We start from the raw sequence: 18099 nt of genomic DNA, 5'->3' as shown, positions 1-18099 counted from the left end.
TATTTCATACCATGAGTATGGTACATCAGTGTGTCTTCCACCTGGAAAGTTGAACATTCATTTAAAACTGTATCATCTGAATTGATTCCATTTGTCATTGGTTAGAAATCTGTTCTGATTGTATTCAAGTTTTGATTATATTTTACTTTTGTGGGATTGTGTATAGACATGTTTTTGAATAACTGTCTATAAGTAAAAATGTAATTTTATTTCTATTGGCTTGATAATGGGCATACTCTGCTTGCACTATAGACTGAAAGCTAAGAAGAACACAAAGAATAAAAGTTAATAATATTACAATAATGACTTCCGAAGCTTAGTAAGTAATATCTTCAATGCACTTCCCTTTATGATATCCATAGCCATTCATCTGTAACTGTCTACTGTACTAAATTTAAATACTATCACACATTGCATATGGCTTACATAGTTTTATCAATACTGCTAATATATATTTTTTAATCTTCTGGTCTGTATGTTGTTACCAATTTCATAAATTTTCCAATGGCTTCTATTCATGCATGCATAATTTTATTCACTGAGAAAAAATATGAAAATCAATTTTTATTATACTGATCAGAGAGACAAAAAAAACAAAAATGAATGTATGACTTCATGAAAAAGGCTGGGATAGTGCATCATAAACTCATATGTAAGCATAACCCACTTTATCCTTCATCTTGTCTTATGGAGGGGAAACTGTCCATTGTTATGGTGACAACCACCTGCCCCAAGCCCAGACCAGAAGCCTCCAGGGATGAGACCAAACTTGGAGTCCTCACTATTGTGTCTTAAATCTTTCCCACTGTTTGGAATTTTATGTTTAGCATACTAATTTTGTTAAATGATGTTGTTTCTCCTTTGTCTTAAACATTGTTCATTTTTTTTTGTTAGAGAAAGACTATTTTACTATACTAGAATGATGACAAATGACAAAAGTGAAGTTGATAATGAACACACTTAAAAAATTTCCACTCCTCGAGCAGTATTTATAGAAATCAAATCAGGGATTTCACAAATGATAATTTTCTTGATTTGATTTATGTTGTTTCTTAAATTTAAAACTATTATTTTAAACTAGGCAGTAATTGAACTGCTAATTATTTTTAAAAATTACCTAAAATTTGCTTTTGATTGTGCATTTTTTGCAAATACTTTTAATCCATTTGCATTAGTTGAATTAGGATAAGGAATGCAAAAAATGTTAAGCAACTATATTTAGCTTGAGATCATGGATGTGGTTGAATAGTTATTGTATCAATTAAATGATAAACTTTATGCAATATAAATCTTTATCTAAAAATAAAACTCTTCTAAATCTGAGTGCATTTATTTTGACTTTTGGTTTAACTTAGGGCTGATTTATATTGAGTTAAAAAACTCTAAGTACTTAATAAATCTTGGTGATTTTAAGCAAAATATTTTGAAATAGTGACTGTGATAAAAAGAAAAAAACTTTACATAAAAATTAAACAATAGCATAGTGAACTATAGTTCACTATTGTATAGTTAATACAATAATTATTGCAAGTTATTTTTTGCCATGATTTTTTAAAAAAAATATGGTCTGATACCAAATAATTAGCAAATGATTCAATAATTGCTGTTTTGCTTTATTTTTGTTTCATTTATTTGCTAGTGCTGAACAGTTTTTGAAAAGCTGGCAAAGATTGAAATACTTTCACAGGGACTAGACAGATGTAACCTTTGATATATTGTAGTAGTCAAAGTATGCTTTGCTTTATTCTAATGACCATTGCATGAGCAAGATATTCTCAGTGCAACAAAATGCTCACATGCATATGTCTCTACCATGTCTGATACACTAGGAATCAATTGTAGTTTTGGTTACAGGTACCTGCAATGATGGAACTACTGGAACTACCTTACCAATTAGCTGCTAGGGATACATGATTTAAATGTTACCATCACACTTAATCATTCTGTGGCAGCACACAAAATGTGTGACTTTCTTGTGAAAGTCACTGAGTAAAAGAGCATTTCATCATGTTTCTAATTTCACCTCAAGCATCGCCTCATCCAGGAAATTTCACTAACCCCCTTTCTAAACGTTCTCCTTACTTTCCCTTTTCCAGTCAGGTCAAGGCCCCTATAAACTGCAGTAGAATTGAGGTCCTTCTTTCAGACCACTTATCATGGTGAATGATAATATAACCATTTGTGACATTCAATAATTATTCTTTTCTCCTACTAGAGAGTGAACTCTGTGCGGTTAAGTACTGAATGAGCTATTGATTACCATCACATCCCCAGTGCTAAGCAAAATGTATGGCACATTAGCAACTCAATAAGTAGCTGGAGAATAAATAACTGAATACCTGAATGAATAAAATTATAGCTACTGATTTCATTGAGGCCTTATGCCAGTGTCTTCACACTAAAGATCAAATGTTTCAGAGTCAAGCCCAGCTTAACATAAGTCAAGTACACTTTATTGTCCTTGTTTACTAATGACAAATCAGGTTATTGATGTCTTTGTCTGCTAAATGTCAACATTGATTATTGTCTACACATTCACCTATGATGGGACCTTTCTAGTCCACAGATGACATCATACTTCATCAGCATTATCAGCCAGTTATTAAGCAGATCAGCTTACGAAATCATATGTCCCAATGCAAAACGAAACATGGAGCTCCCCTTTCAGAACTCATTTAAAAATTCAAAAGTGCATTAAACCAAGAATGCACCCTTTCTAAGCATGGCGTCCTGGGTGACTCCTCAGGATTCACACCCACAAAGCAAGCCCCATCAATACTGAAAAAGACATTTTTTGTTTCCTTTAGTTCTGGAATCTGACTTTATAAAACTTCTCCTTTTCCTGTTTCTTCTCATTGTTTCATTTCTACTTCCTGATTCTTTCCCATAATGTCGTATAAAGGGTTGCAAAAGGTGGGGGTATGCAATCATAAAGAGGAACTGAGGTAAAGACAGATATTTGTAGGCAAAGTAAAGTACCATCATCAATGGAGATTGTGAGGAGTTCAGAACTCTTCCTCCTTCTGGTCTGTTCTCTTGGCAACTCAGATGGGATTTTGTGTAATCAACACGCTGCTAGGATGGAGCATCATGGCCAGGAATTTTCATTGCCCTCCTCCCCCCAGCACTTTGACTGCTGAAATGAAAAACCAAAGCTGACATTCATCAGAGTTGTAATTCTCTATTTTGAAACCTTGGGAGAAACTACTTCTACATTCATCACACACTTGGCAAAATTCCCTTTTTTCTTCCCCTTCATTTACTTTTGTGTATCACTTGTCTTCATTACTGTCTTTCTCATTAGATGGTTAAATCCTTATTTAGCCAGGACTGTAGTTATAGTTCTCTCCCACGATCGTATAAATAGCGTAATGTTTTGCAGTGATTCTGCATATAATCTATATGAGCTAAAAATAATAAGTGATTGCATAAACAAATCTCTCATTTGTAAATCATGAGTTTTAAGTCAGGGTTTCTTCCCTTTTCAGATTGCTTTAAATCGACTGTAGGCCAGTGATTCTCAAATCGTAGCTCTTGAAATCACTTTGAGACATTTGAAAACACAGAATGCTAACCACTTCCATAGTTCCTGATGCAGTCGGTCTGAGACTGGACCTGAGGATCTGCATTTATAACAAGGTCCCAGGTGATGCTAATGTTGTTCATCCATAGACTGCATTTTGAGAACTATTTCTTCCAGACAATAAATAAAAAATACTAAACAACACCTGCTAAAAGACTGGGTAAAGAAAACTTTATTCAAAGGGTCCATTGTGCTGGGTGTAGGACCCACTGCAATAGGGCTTTTCAGTGGGGAAGAGAGATTGGACAAGTCGCAATTTATAGCCAAAGAGCAGGGCAGAGATCAGGGGGTGCAGGTGAGGTGAGAAAGGTAAAGGGATTAAGGGGAAAAATCATGGACACAGGCAATAATCTGGTGATTATCAGAGGGAGAGGGGGTTTGGGAAGGTAGAAGACGGTAAAGAGAGGATAAGTAAGTGGTGAAGAAAAGAGATTTAACTTGGGACGGTGAACACATTAAATACACAAATGGTGTTTAATACACAGAATTGTACAGCTGAAACCTACATTATTTTATTAACCAAGTCACCTCGATAAAGTCAATTTTTAAAAAAGAAAAATTACTAAGAAGAAACAGCAGGAGGAAGAGGGGATTCTAGCTAACCTTACCCAACAGGATTCTGGCAGAAGGCAAGATAAGGTGATCAGACATCACCCAGCGGATGATGGAGCAGAGAAACCTGGTCAGAAATTGAGGGTGATCAATTATTGAGGGTTGGGAATAATTTATCAGGATTCTTGACAAATTGGACAATGCTGGGACAAATACAGAAGTGCAAAAGCCGGGGCACATTAGAAAAGAGTTCAGGGGAGTTTGAATAAAGTTTCATTGATGAAGAATCTTTATCACAGGCCATATAATTGGTTCTGTAGATGGAACAACCAGTCATTTGCAGACTTCTCCTAAGGGTGACTGTGTGTTGGGTATAGGTGAGTTTTCCAGCTGACATTTTTTTCATTGGACCAATAAATAATAATCTTGGGAGACAGTTATCCATATGTCTCTCACATTTCTTTACTAACCACCCTTTTCTTTAAACTATCTTCTCAAGGGCATTCATAGGAGCATCCTTGGATGGTGAATTATGGTCCCCACCAGAGTAGGAGGATTTGCATATTGTACAATAAAATAAAGATAATGTCTCCCTTTGGAGTGGAGTTCAGGCAGTTTTGTTCACAGTTCATTTCCTGACAAGCAGGGTCCCCCTAAGCGTGGTGTCCCTCAGCTCTGATACAAACCCACTGCAGGTGCAGCATTCACCTGAGCCCACCTCAGGCATCTCCCCAATGAGATGGGGTGGGGGCTGTCAAAGAAAATTTACACAAAGGATGGTCATGCTGTTTCAGGGCCTTTGTCTCTGGCTTAGAGTCCCATGTTTTCTGCCAATATCTGCAAAGCTAAGAAGCTAATTTGATAACTTACGCGTAGTACTGTAAAATTAACAGTTATCGACAAATGATAAAGGAGGAAGAGGACTGAAATGATAAAGTAGGAGGAGAAATGAAATGGTATTTTAAGGAAGAAGAAATAAAATACTAGCTATGATTTATCTAGTTTTTTAAAGATATTTAATCCATTTAAAATATTGCCTTTTCTTAAAAAGATTTTAAGAATTCTCAGAATGACCTTTGGTGATAATATTTATTAAAATGCTGCTTTTATCACTCAGGCCTAATCTCTGCATTCACAATAAAACTTAAAATATAAAAATAAAAGATTACATTTTTGTTCATTTAATGCAGTTGCAAGCACATTAGACTTATGATTTATTGTTTTTCTACTATTTTTTTATTTGAAAGATTTTTCTTTCAGTTTTTCAGGCCTAAAGTTACATCACCACCAGACAATGGAAAATTCATTTCTGATTATTTTCACTTCAGCAATGTTTCAATATTTAAAATAGGCCACTAACCTTATTCAGGTATGGATGGAAGCAGTCAGATTGAGTAAGAATTTACTTTTCAATCAACATGAGAATTATTCAATCTATTTTTTTTTCTGCCTCACTAAGAAGACAGAATCCAATTTACTTGTAAATCTTTGCATAGGTAATCAAAATTTTTTACATTAAAAATTGTAGGGAAAAAACCAAGCGGTTGGATTCAGGTCCGATCTAAGAAAGTTAAGAAAACCTGCTCTGACTATTTTTTTCCTCACTAACCCTTGATTGTTTTTCAAAATAATTACATTTTTTAAAGCGTAACAGGCTATTTGATACTTTAATCTTTCCCTGGCTTGGTCCTCCCTGGCCCCACTACCAAATTACATGATCTAAGAAATATTGAGATATAGTTAAAAAGCAACGATAACATGGTTGTTGTCACAGAGGTTTCAGTAACATTTAGTGGCAGGTCACAGGAGGCACTCTAGCTACTTTAGGCAATGATAATAATATTAAATGATAGATGGCTGCTTACAACATGAATAGAAGGAGAGAGACAATATGAATGTCAAGAGCACATCAGCCTCTAGAATAACACGTGCATTGCCGTGGTCCAAACGGCTATCAACACTGTCCCTGGTGAGGGTGACTGCAAATCCAGGCTTCTTAAGCTCTGTGGCCAAATCAGCGCCTTCTACCTTACCTTTCTCCACGTTTAATTCAATTTCTAATTCAAGGATGATGAGGACATCTTAAAAATTGGAATATGAATCGCTTCTTACTCCCACCCTGAACATTTACTGCCAAGAGAGTGCAATTTTTAATTTTCCGGTCTCTACCATCCAGTAAGGCAGACTGGGAAAAGGTTAGGGAAAAAAAAAATGTTGCATTAAACAAACTACGTCAAATTAGTTTTCTGTCGATGTATTTGAGGAGAGTGAAGCAGTGTATACTTCCTCTCCTTTCCTCTTATAACCATAGAGAGAAAACTATGTTTAACTTCTTATTATAGTAGAAATTGATATTATCTCTGTTATCATTTAAAAAAAATTCAGGAAAGTTTGGGCCGGGAAGCTATTGTTTCAAAACAAGTATGCAGCCCTGGCTGGTGTGACTCAGTGGATTGAGCACCAGAGGGTCGCCGGTTCGATTCCTAGTCAGGACACATGCCTGGGTTAAGGGCCAGGTCTCCAGCTGGGGGCACATGAGGAACAAACACACATTGATGTTTCCCAGTCTTTCTCCCTCCCTTCCACTCTTCTCTAAAAATAAATAAGTAAAATCTTAAAAAATAAAAATTAAACAAGTATGCAAGTATTTATCAAGTGACACCATAAGGACTGATGCTTACTGTTAACCAACAGCATGGCGTTTTTAGGCATATAATTCCACATGGAATCGGAGGTTGTTTTATTCATTAACTTTAACCAAATTGAGTCTTTTATATCTGCAATGAAGGAGGACATCAGCCTTCAGAGGGCCCCATTACTAGAATGATAGAATGCTCTTTAGTTTCTTGAGTGTTTTTATGATCATAGTAAGGCATTTTCTATACAATTTCATATTCAGTTTCAAGAGTATAAAAATGCATTTTCTAAAGTTTTCATTAGCTTTACTTGTGGATAGCATGCACGCAGCCTCTCTGCACACCGAGGGACACTGGTGAGGCGCTGACTCACTCATCTAGAGCTAACAGTCTGGTTGGCTGACTTTCCGTGGGCTACTATTTTCTAACACCGTTGACTACAGGGGAGCTGTATTTAATTCTCAGGACTACTTTATGAAAACCTTCCAGAGAAAACCCGAAAGAAACAGAGAAATTTGCAGACTCCCACGTTTATCTGTTTATAGAGTGAAATAAAGAAGGAAATGAAAAAAGATATTTTTAACTGGACAAAACTCATCATGAGGTTTTACTTTTTAGCCAATGTTTCATTTGTTCTTTATTTTGATTTTTATTAGTAAAGCTTGTAATTAATAAAATAGCATACGAGTTTCTTTTACAAGGAGGGGATTAGGGAGAATGGGATGTTTTAGTACACTCATCCCACCTTCTCTCTCTCTTTCTGCCTCCTCATATCTGTAGCTATATCTCCCGAACTTTGGAATATGTAAATACCTGAGTTTTTGTTTATAACTTAATAAATATATCCTGCGATCATAAAACAGAAAGTGAAAAACTTGGAAATACCATACCATTGCTCCATACTTCAACAATTAAAAATATTTGCATGTATACCATTCTCTAAAATAATGACAAACTTTTAGAAAAGAACAAAATTTCATTTTTTTTCCTCTGAAAAACCATACAATCTACTATTTTGTGATATAGGTAGGACAGCACTGTGGCTCTTTGTATCCATTTCTGTCACATCCTCTTCTAACAGTACCAAGGATTTTGGCTGGGCAAATAGCTCTCCAGAGTGAATCATAAATTCCCAAGCCTCCTTTGCAACAATTTGTAGCCGTCTCGTTTTCAGCCAATGAAATCTTAGCAGACTTCAATGGAAGGGATCACTCTTTCCATCTTCATTTTACTCCTCTTTCTAGAAAGCAGATGAAAAGGTGATCTCTCTTGGGTCATCTAAATGAGTTCAGTTCCATAAGAATGGAGATTCTTTTCCCCTTCCCATTATGCTGACTGTGTAAGGGGTCTACTGATGTTAAACATAATCAAATATGCACCCAGGAGATAGTACACATCACAGAAGCAGTACTAAATTGTAATTATAAATATCTATTATGTCCTTTTAGTTTTAACTCTGTCACTAGTGTCCTTGCTTAAGCAAGTCATTTAACATTTCTGAGCAGTGCTATCTATTTTTTAAAGTTGTACTTGATCAAGATTATCTTCATAATTCATCACCCAGGTTTAAAATTATTTTCTAGTATTTTATTATTTTATAGCATGTTTGTATGATTTATGTACTTTAAAATGTTATCTGCATGTAGCCAGAAAAATACAAAGATGTTAGTTATTTCATGGAGCTATACTGACATCCTTTGGTAAGGTTTCCGTCGATTCCAACTTGATGTAGAGTTAGAGAGAGAGAGAGGGTGGACAGTTAGATGGTTGATAAGTAAATAGAACCACGCACCTATTTGGGCATGAAAGTCAAATTTCTGAGGACAGAAAGGGAAAAGGGAAAAGAGAAGGCTATTGTAGCAAGTCTAAAGTCTAAATACTTTGATAGCATTAACTACATAATCCAATTATGAATAAGATTTTTATCTGTAAAATCTAAAAACGCAAAGCAGATAAAATTAAGCAGACAAGACTGGCTACAGGACTGTCCAAAAGGACGAGCGAGGCAGGCTCTCGTATGACAATACGCAACAAAAATAAGGTATTTAGAGAATCAGTGAAGGAAAATCCTATGAAAACAAAAATAAAAATGTTAAACCGAAACAAACATCACTTTGGTAACGTGTCAGGTCTGCTTGCAATTTCACCTGACGCCCGCTGATACTTGTATTTCGGCAGTCCGGCGTAGGGATGGTGTAGGAATATATATGTCAGAAGAGGAAGTCTGTTTAAAAAGAATTGCAAGAAGCAGTCCGGTTCCGAGGATTGTGTTACGGACACAGCCGGATTAGATTGGGTTGATTACCTTAGCCTTGAAACAGAGAGTCTTTCTGCCCTGCGGGGGAGGGGACGCCTTTCATCCAAAGCCCTCCTCTCGGATGCGCCCTCCCCTCGCATTCACTTGCAAATCGCTGTGTGCTAGCAAAAGCCAGCACTTCCCCAGTCTCCAACCTTCCCATGGCGAGTGCTGCAGCTCTATCAGCAGAACCTTTCTCTCCGTGCGAGGAAGGGCTTCCCCCCACCCCTTACCATTTCTTTTTCCTCCCTTAATCAGGAGCACTGAATGAAAGCCAATCAGAGAGAGCTCGCCGCACCCCCCAGCCCCGTTTTCTTCTGTTCCCTGCCGTCCAGAGTTAAAAGTGATGCTGAGAGAAAGCTCGAGTTAGATTGAAGTAGAATCAGTGATAGGAAATAACAGCCGTAAACAAACAAAAAGGGGACATAGTGACAATTTCTCCAGGGTTATTTTGGCTGGAACCAACTTCCGTTATCCAGAAGCTGATAAAAAAAGGTAGGAAGACTTCATCTCTCTCTGTTTTTTTTTTTTTTTGAAACTCCCTTAAGGTCTTTTATTTCCTTTCCCTGGGGGGAAAATGTTTGTTTTTAAGTTGTATTTAGCAATTATTTCCAAATGATCATCTTGAGGGCATTACTAAATTAATAAGCATAAAACTATATATATTGGATTCTAGAAAAAAAACTGCTTTGATTTCTGTAGAGGTAATTTAAAACTGGATAAATTATATACCATGCTCAACAGTGGGTCATGATATTAGAGTTTGTGAATTTATTCACTCTGAACAATTGCTGAGAATCTGTCATGGAGCGAAATTTGGCATGTTCATACTTGTTCTTTATTTTGGAAATCAGTTGGAGAGACAACGTTGTGGTGTGAACTCGAGCATCACCTAACATTACTTTGCATTCCATGTGAATGGATTCACTCTTCACTTATTCATAATCACAGTTCATTGTACGTTTAAAATAAAGAGAAATGACAGGCAGAAGACAGATTCCTGGAAACAGTCAATGGTCACTAAGCAGGCACATAAATAAAGTAGATTGACATTTATCAGAAATGGAATAGGCACCATTCCCATATTCTCATTTTTATGTCTGAGTCAGAAGTATGGGGGGGGGAGATGAAAGAGGGGAGATTAAATGCATGTAGTCAGCAGTTGCAGCATTTATTGTCTCTGCTGCAATAAAATCCATATTTTATGTGGTGTTAAATTAATGCAGCACATTGCAAGTCTAAATGCATGTTCCCAACAAGTAACTATTGATAGCACTGGATGGAACTGTAAGCATGGGCAAAAGCAGTAGTCTGAAAGTGTTTTTATGCTCCTGCAATAAAAAACCTACCATGTCCTTATCATTAAAAAGGCGCGGGGAGGGGAGGTGTCTACAGGTGCAATCAAAGAAAAACATCATTAAACACTGACATCTCATCTTTTGCTTCCAAAAAACCAGAGCTATTTCCTATAATTGTGGTTCTTCATTCCAGTAAAAGCTTCTGTTATCCAAAAACTACACATCCATTACTCTTAGCTCTTAGGAGACGCATTATTTTTTGTTCCCTTCCTCTTTTCTTAAAGGACCTATATTAAAAATAATCTGTCCCTCTGACGCCGAGAACTGTTATACTTCAGTGCATATGTTAGTAGACTTTCTCCCTCCACACCATACCCCTCTCTCTAGTCTTCCTCAAAATGTAGCTACAAGAGCGTCTCTGTGGTGAATAACACTTGGCAAGAGTGTGTTCATTTTTTAGGTCTGGTATGGTGAGGATTTTTAATTAGTAGAACTTTCTTGAAAGCATTATGTCATTGACAAGAGCTCCTGGTTCATTTTTAGTTAGAGTGGTGAAGAAAAAAAGGAGATGGTTGTGTCATAGAAAAATAGGTGAAGGATAAGTTGCATAGATAATCTGCCCTGCTCCCCTTCCCTGCAGTGTAGTAATGAAACACATCATGTATTCAATGTGTAATGTAGAAGGAAATAGTGGTTTATTGGGATGGGGAGGGTGAAGGGGTTGGAGAGTGCACGAATATAGCAGAGTGTGTCTGTGGCTTAGGAACACATCAAATACAAACCCATTCTGATGTTAAAAACATAAAGAAATGCTTCTTTCATTTGCTTTTACTTTTTTTTTTCTGATTAAAGTATGAGTCAATGTCTGCTTTCATTAAGTCAGATACTTCTTTGGTTTCCATTACTTTCTGCTAACAAATTGACTTCCCTGGTGAATGCATATGCCTTCCCTGACTCCAATGAAAGAATAGAATTCCACATTCTTAAATGTTTTGGAAAAGAAAAAAAAAAGCAGAAAAATAGGGAGGCAGCATGTAATCTGTATGATATTCACATGCATATGTATATGTGTGAGGTCTCTAGTTAAATTTCCTGGTACCTGATCAATGCTTCAAGTGATATTCCTAGATATTTATAAAAATTAGCTGTTTATTGATAAGGACAGTAATGTATAGGTATTCAATTTAACACTGTATTGTGAAGTCTTTACCTATAGTCATATTTTATTTTTTAAAAAGGAAGAAGGGATAGAAAATTGATTTTCCATCTACAGGGATATATATTTCTGCCACGTTATTTAAAAAGTTAATGCCATCTGAAAGGAGTATGATTTTTTTGTTGTTGTTGGAAAAGATAGTATCTGAAACTGAAAAGGTTCATTTCAGATTATGTGAACCCTGTTTAGACTCTAGGGGCATTTCTTCATCTTCACTTAGTTTTCCATATAAACATGTAACTGGGACAGAGTGTATATTGTCTGTGGGATTTCTGAACATATGACTTATGTCCTCCGTTTCTTAACCTACTTTGCAGCAAGTGATAACACCGCATCCTGGAATGTGTCATTTTTATACCGCATCACTCCGCTAGGCTGCAGCATAGGGACAGCCGTAGCTCTGATGATGCTGATTCAGCAGCAAAGTGAACCGTATTTTTGTTGTGTTATCATCAGTAATAGTGTTGAACAGTGAGCCTTTTTAGTGCGAGTCACGACGTATACCCACCTATTTCTGGTCTAGCCCTTGGGTTTCCAAAGCATTAGCCATAATGGAATCTTATTTTTACTATGCAAATGACATTATAATGCTGTTGCCACATTAGAAGTGTTTGTAAAACATCGAAACAAAGTATAAGCAGGGAAATGAAAAATAATTTATACCAATCATAAGTAATTTTGTGTATTTGACCTCAAAATTTCGGGTCTATGTTTGAAAACTCTACTTTTGATTAAACTGAAATACTATCTAGATCAGGTTTCAAAAAAGTCACTCTACTAACCATGTTATATTTAACAGTCTTGTCTGAAATAGACTGGAGGTAAAAACCAAGTAGCAAGAAAGGTGGTCTCTTTCTTGTTAGGCACATATGGAGCCATGGTGACACTGATGAAGTGTTGCACCATGTGTATGGTCCCTATTATGGGTATTTTGACAGAAGTAATCAGAATCCAAGGACTAGCATTGTGAACACATATTTGAGAAATGAAAGTTAACATAGGAAAACCTACTTTCCTTTTCTTGACACTTTATTCAGACCAATGAGTTCAACTTCATTCTTTATCCATAAGTATAATAACCTGAAATATGCAGATAAAAAAGTCTTGAATTGAAACATTTTAAAATCTGTCTTCTTTTTCCCAAAGCATTTAGATTAGGTCCAGAGAACGATAATATAATATATCCCGCTTTTACTCCCAATAACTTCAACCTTCAAAATTACAGATTTCTTTTTCATGCATAAGGACGAGGAAATTCCAGTCAACACAGAGTGCCTGTTTTCTGAGATAACAGTATCAACTCAGAGTCACCTCTGACCTTTTCTTCTTTCTTGCCCTACACACAGCATCCTCACCTTTCTTGACATTTTGTATGAGACCTTGAGTCCTTTTAAAATCCATTTTTGTTGTCTTTTGTAAGAAGATCTAAAGCATATGAGGCCATTTTTGCCTTTGCCATACTTTCTTTGAGTATTTCATACTCAATCCAACTTACTCAGGAGGCAAACAATGTAAAAAGTCACATCTATCACATTAGAGTTGTAGGTTTCTGGGAATGCATTATCCTTAATGTAATGTTAGCATTGATCCCATTAAAATACTCACTCAGATAATTAAAAAAAAAAATCTTTTGATATAACTTTTGCTTAACTCTGTAATTTCAATGGAATGTCTCACAAAAAAGTAACCTGATTTTTTTAAAAAGAATAAATGTGCTTTGTTTTCACCAATGCCTTTATATTTTTATTTCTCTCCTGAAATGTGCATGATGCTCTCTAGAGAAACAGTACCGTTTTGGTGGTGGATTGAAGAAAAGGAAAGCTGAAAATTGAGTAAGAATGAATGAAATAAAATTACATTATACTTCATTTTAGAAAATAAATGTAGCATTCCTTGAAAATAATGACCGCCTGTGGGAGGTTGAAATGCCTTCATATAAACAATCCTCTGTGCTAGCCAGACACATGTCCTTAGAGAGTTTGCCAGTAACATCATAAAGCACTTTACTAAATCATGCGAGTTCCATTGTAAATCTCCTCCTCCCCCTCCTTTTTTTTTTTAGAAAATGGCCTTCATTATAAATACTCTGCATGAGGCAGAAATATAAAGTTAAATCACATTTCGAGTTTCAGAACAGAATTAAGCTACCCTGGCTGGTGTGCCCCAGTGGACTGAGTGCCACCCTGGGGACCAAAGGGTCACTGGTTGGATTCCCAGTCCCGGCACATGCCTGGGTTGCATTCCAGGTCCCCAGTAGGGGGTGTTGGAGAGGAAACCACACATTGATGTTACTCTCCCTCTCTTTCTCCCTCCCTTCCCCATTTTTAAAAATAAATACATAATTTTTTTAAAGAAGCTATAGTCTCCACCCTGGCTGGCGTAGCTCAGTGGATTGAGCGTGGGCTGCGAACCAAAGTGTTGCAGGTTCGATTCCCAGTCAGGGCACATGCCTGAGTTGCAGGCCATGACCCCCAGCAACCGCACATTGATGTTTCTCTCTCTCTCTCTCTCTGTCTCCCTCCCTTCCCTGTCTAGGAATAAATAAATAAAATCTTAAAAAAAAAGAAGCTGTAGTCTATAAAATATATTACAACATTGCTTCACAATAGGAAATTCATCATTAAATAACATGTCTAAAAACTTCAGAGTCCTACTGATCTTGCTTTCTCTCTGCTTCCCTCCCTGCCTTTTTCCTCCTCTCTCCTTCACTCCCTTTCTTCACTCTCTATGACAATTACAAAAGTCCTTGAATGAGTTTTCCATGCACTTTTTATATTATTCTGTATGAAATGATATTTCTGTAAATCTTGTGATTTTTATGGCCAGCATTCTATCCCCTGCTACATTATACATTGGATTCATTACATTATTTTTTGCATTATAGCATAAAGTATATGATCATTCAGTTGGCTAGAGCATGTCTTTTTAAAACGAAAGCAATTCTTATAGATATTATAACACCTAGGCTTTTAAGGACTTGAAATTGGCACCAATGCAGTTTATTGCACTCGCAAGCAATAATGGGAAATTCAGCATTTGTAATGAAATGACTTCTCCAATGTATCAGGATGTAGAATGCATAGACATGAGTTATTATACTCAGTACATCAGTTATTGATTGGGAATCTTTGTTGATTTACTGTAACAGAAAATATTGGAAGAGTTTGACAGAGCCCCAATTTTAAAAATAAACATAAATTGTATGTTTCCAAAAGCAGCCTCTGATTGGGCACATTGATTTTTCTTTGTTACAAGATATGAATATTACCATTTTGCAATCTAAACTTTAAACTGACATATAATGAGCAAATGTCTTTTCTAGATCTTGTAGAGTAAAAAAAAAAAAAATACTATTTCTCTCCTTCATAGCAAGTTGAAAAATTGGGAAACAAACTGTAACTAATCAAGTTAAGCAGAATATATGGGAAACTAAAATAATCAATAAACGGAATAAAGTTAATGTTTTAACTTTATTAAACATTAAAACATTAATGTTTAACTTGGGGGTATTCTGGTCATTCTCTGCAATGTTCACATAGTACTTATACATACAAAACTTGAAGTTGAAATTTAACAGTTACCTAAATAGATCAAAGGCAAACAGCATATTTGCCTAGGTTAAGTACATTTTTTGTATAATATCATGAATTTTTAAAATGTGAAGGTACTCCTTTTTCATGTAACTCTACTCCCAATAAAATCAAGTTAAACCAACTCAATTTGAAAACCATGATAACTTCTGGGGTTTTAAAAAGTTGTGAATGTTTCTATAATTCTTAAATCAGACTTTTGATTTAGGTGAAGTGCCATGAAGTTTCTGGGTTGTTTCACCTCTAAGTATCAGCTTTAAATTAATAGCCTCATGTTTGGGTAGATGTGAACTGAAGGACTTGAGTAGTTCTGTGTTTACCATGTAAGTCTTCCATGTACAAAAGTGTGTGTGTGTTTGTGTGTGTGTATTCAAAAATTTCATTTATTTATTTTTAGAGAGGGAGAAAGTAAGGAAGAGAAACACCAATGCATGTTGCCCTCTGCCCCCCACTGGGGACCTGGCCTGCAGCCCAGGCATGTGGCCTGACTGGGAATCCAGGAAGTGACCCTTTGGTTTGCAGGCCTGCGCTCAGTCCACTGAACCACACCAGCCAAGGAGTATATTAATGAATTATTTTACTTAAAATGTTTGCTTTAAATAAACTGAAAAAAATAAAATTTCACTGCCAGTAATTCATTGGTTTAAATCTATTGATAATAAAATAAGGCGTATGAATTTTGTCTTTAGCAACAGTGTGGTATTTATTTGTTTTTTTTCAATAACATAGAGGAAAGCTACCATTGGAATCAAATAACCTATGTCAACATTTTAAATCAAATAAGCAGAAACTGAGTACATAATAACTAACCATTAGCCAAGTATGAAATTTTCTTCTTTCTCTTTGTTTTGAGTTTTTCCTAAAGAATTGTAAGTTGGGGGTTACCCTTGCTCCGTTGTCCTGAACTGCATTTTGTCACCAGAGTGACTTTTATATATGTAGTCTCTGGAGAGTGAAAACCACCAGCATGAGCACTTATTTTGTCTGCATCTAGCTTTATAAACTTGAATCCAAGCCTTTACTCATGAAGAACCTGTGGAAAGTATGTCTATCTTTCTCCACCCCCTTCACCAAGGATTCAGTTACTCTTTTGGGGATCTGTTCCACATTGAATGCTAAGTACAGAATATGTCCTTGGAAGGCCTTGTCCCTCTTTCTCTTCTTTTTCCTCCTTTCTTTTTCCTGCCAGAATAAAGAATGGTGGTTTTCTGCAGAATTTCTGTACTAAATAAATGTTTTTTTTCCCCCTACTGACATAAAGCTTTTTGGATCCATACAATTAAAAAAAAGAGAGAGAGAGAACCCTACATTTTTCTAAGAATCTTCACTACTGAGGCCTTTTTAAAACATATGCCCCAGTTTTTTCAACATTTAATAACTAGGTTGTTCTACATAATTTTAAAAAATCAATTTGTAAAACTTCACTGTCTTGGGAATAGATACAAGTATTTATTTTCAACAGTAAAAAAAATACTCAAGAAATTAAATATCCCTAAAATCTGTGTTAAGAAAAATCATTTCTTTACTCAGCTTTCTTCTTGGAGTTGGATCTTCCATCACACCGTATGAAATTTGAACAAAATGAGGGAAAACATGCTTTCTTTTTGGCACAAAGACATGTCAGTGTTAGGTGTACAACTTCTGCTGAGCATCCAGCCCCGTGGAGATGTGAAGTTAAGAAGTGGCAACCATAATCTTGACTTCAGAGTGAAGACATTGGTTCAGCTCACTTTATTGGTAGGAGCTGGGTCAAACCCATTTCTACGTAGGTCCAAGATGAAAATAGTGTGGATGAGAAGAGCCTTTTTTTTTCTTTTTCTTGATATTTATTTATTTTTAGAGAGAGAGGAAGGGAGGAAGAAAGAGAGGGAGAGAAACATCCAATGGTTGCCTCTCACACACCCCTAAACAGGGACCTGGCCAACATCCCAGGCATGTGCCGTAATGGGGAATCGAACCAGCATCCTCTCTGTTTGCAGGCCGTTCCTTAATCCACTGAACCACACCAGCCATGGTGAACCTTGTTTTTGATAAAAGAAAACTAAGATGTTGCATATAACTGTCCTCAAAAGAGCTTTATGGAAAATTACTAATAGTGCTAACAAGTTATCTACAATGACAAGGCAAAATTTACAATCTTTAACAATATTTTGATTTTTGGCTATGCTATGTAGTTCTTTATTCTTTTGCATGTGTCATGTATTTCTTTTGCAAATTTTTTCTTTATACATTTAAATAATCTCCTGAAATCTAAATAAGAACTTGCTCAATTTTTCTCAGCCTCTAATTTCATTAATTTATTTGGGGGGAAGATTGTATGGACTATTCCTACTGCCACACCCAGGCATGTAAGGATGTATTTTGTACATCTAAAAGATGTATCCAGCCCTGGCTGGCGTAGCTCAGTGGATTGAGCGTGGGCTGTGAACCAAAGTGTCGCAGGTTCGATTCCCAGTCAGGGTACATGCCTGGGTTGCAGGCCATGACTCCCAGCAACCATACACTGATGTTTATTTATCTCTCTTTTTCTCACCTCCATCCCTCTCTAAAGATAAATAAATAAAATCTTCTTTTAAAAAGGATGAATCCAGTATAGATTTTGTGTTTGAAGAGAGATGATTATAATGTGAGATAATCACAACTATTATATGATTTATAATAAAACATTAGTAGTTTTAAATGTTTTCATTTTCATGGAATAGTATTAAATTAGATAACAGAGTATCAGTCAGCAGTCACCTAATTTCTCCAAATAACACAGACTTCATTTTTTATGTTCTATTATATAAACTACTGAAAAAGCCTCTCAGTATATTGCTTTATTCATTCATTCTTTCATTCCTTCATTCGTCATGTATTCTTTAAGGCCTACCGTAAGTCAGACATTATGCAAACATCCTGAGATGCACACATGGAGAGAAAGGAAAA

General features: G+C 36.0%; 1 protein-coding gene across 1 annotated transcript in view; it reads left to right on the top strand.

Annotated features, from left to right (window-relative positions):
* The first annotated feature begins 9307 nt into the window (after positions 1–9307).
* The window catches only part of CDH10 (cadherin 10), a 138491-nt gene continuing 129699 nt past the window's right edge, over positions 9308–18099 (top strand). The window contains exon 1 of the mRNA XM_045847928.1: positions 9308–9562. The gene's annotated coding sequence lies outside the window, so the exon portion shown is untranslated. The remainder of the gene's footprint in view (positions 9563–18099) is intronic.

This window comes from Phyllostomus hastatus, unplaced genomic scaffold, assembly GCF_019186645.2.
Source record: "Phyllostomus hastatus isolate PE091 unplaced genomic scaffold, TTU_PhHast_1.1 phas_contig_58, whole genome shotgun sequence".
NCBI lineage: Eukaryota > Metazoa > Chordata > Mammalia > Chiroptera > Phyllostomidae > Phyllostomus > Phyllostomus hastatus.
Note: the sequence above shows the minus strand (reverse complement) of the source record. Positions and strands in the feature narration are given on the sequence as shown.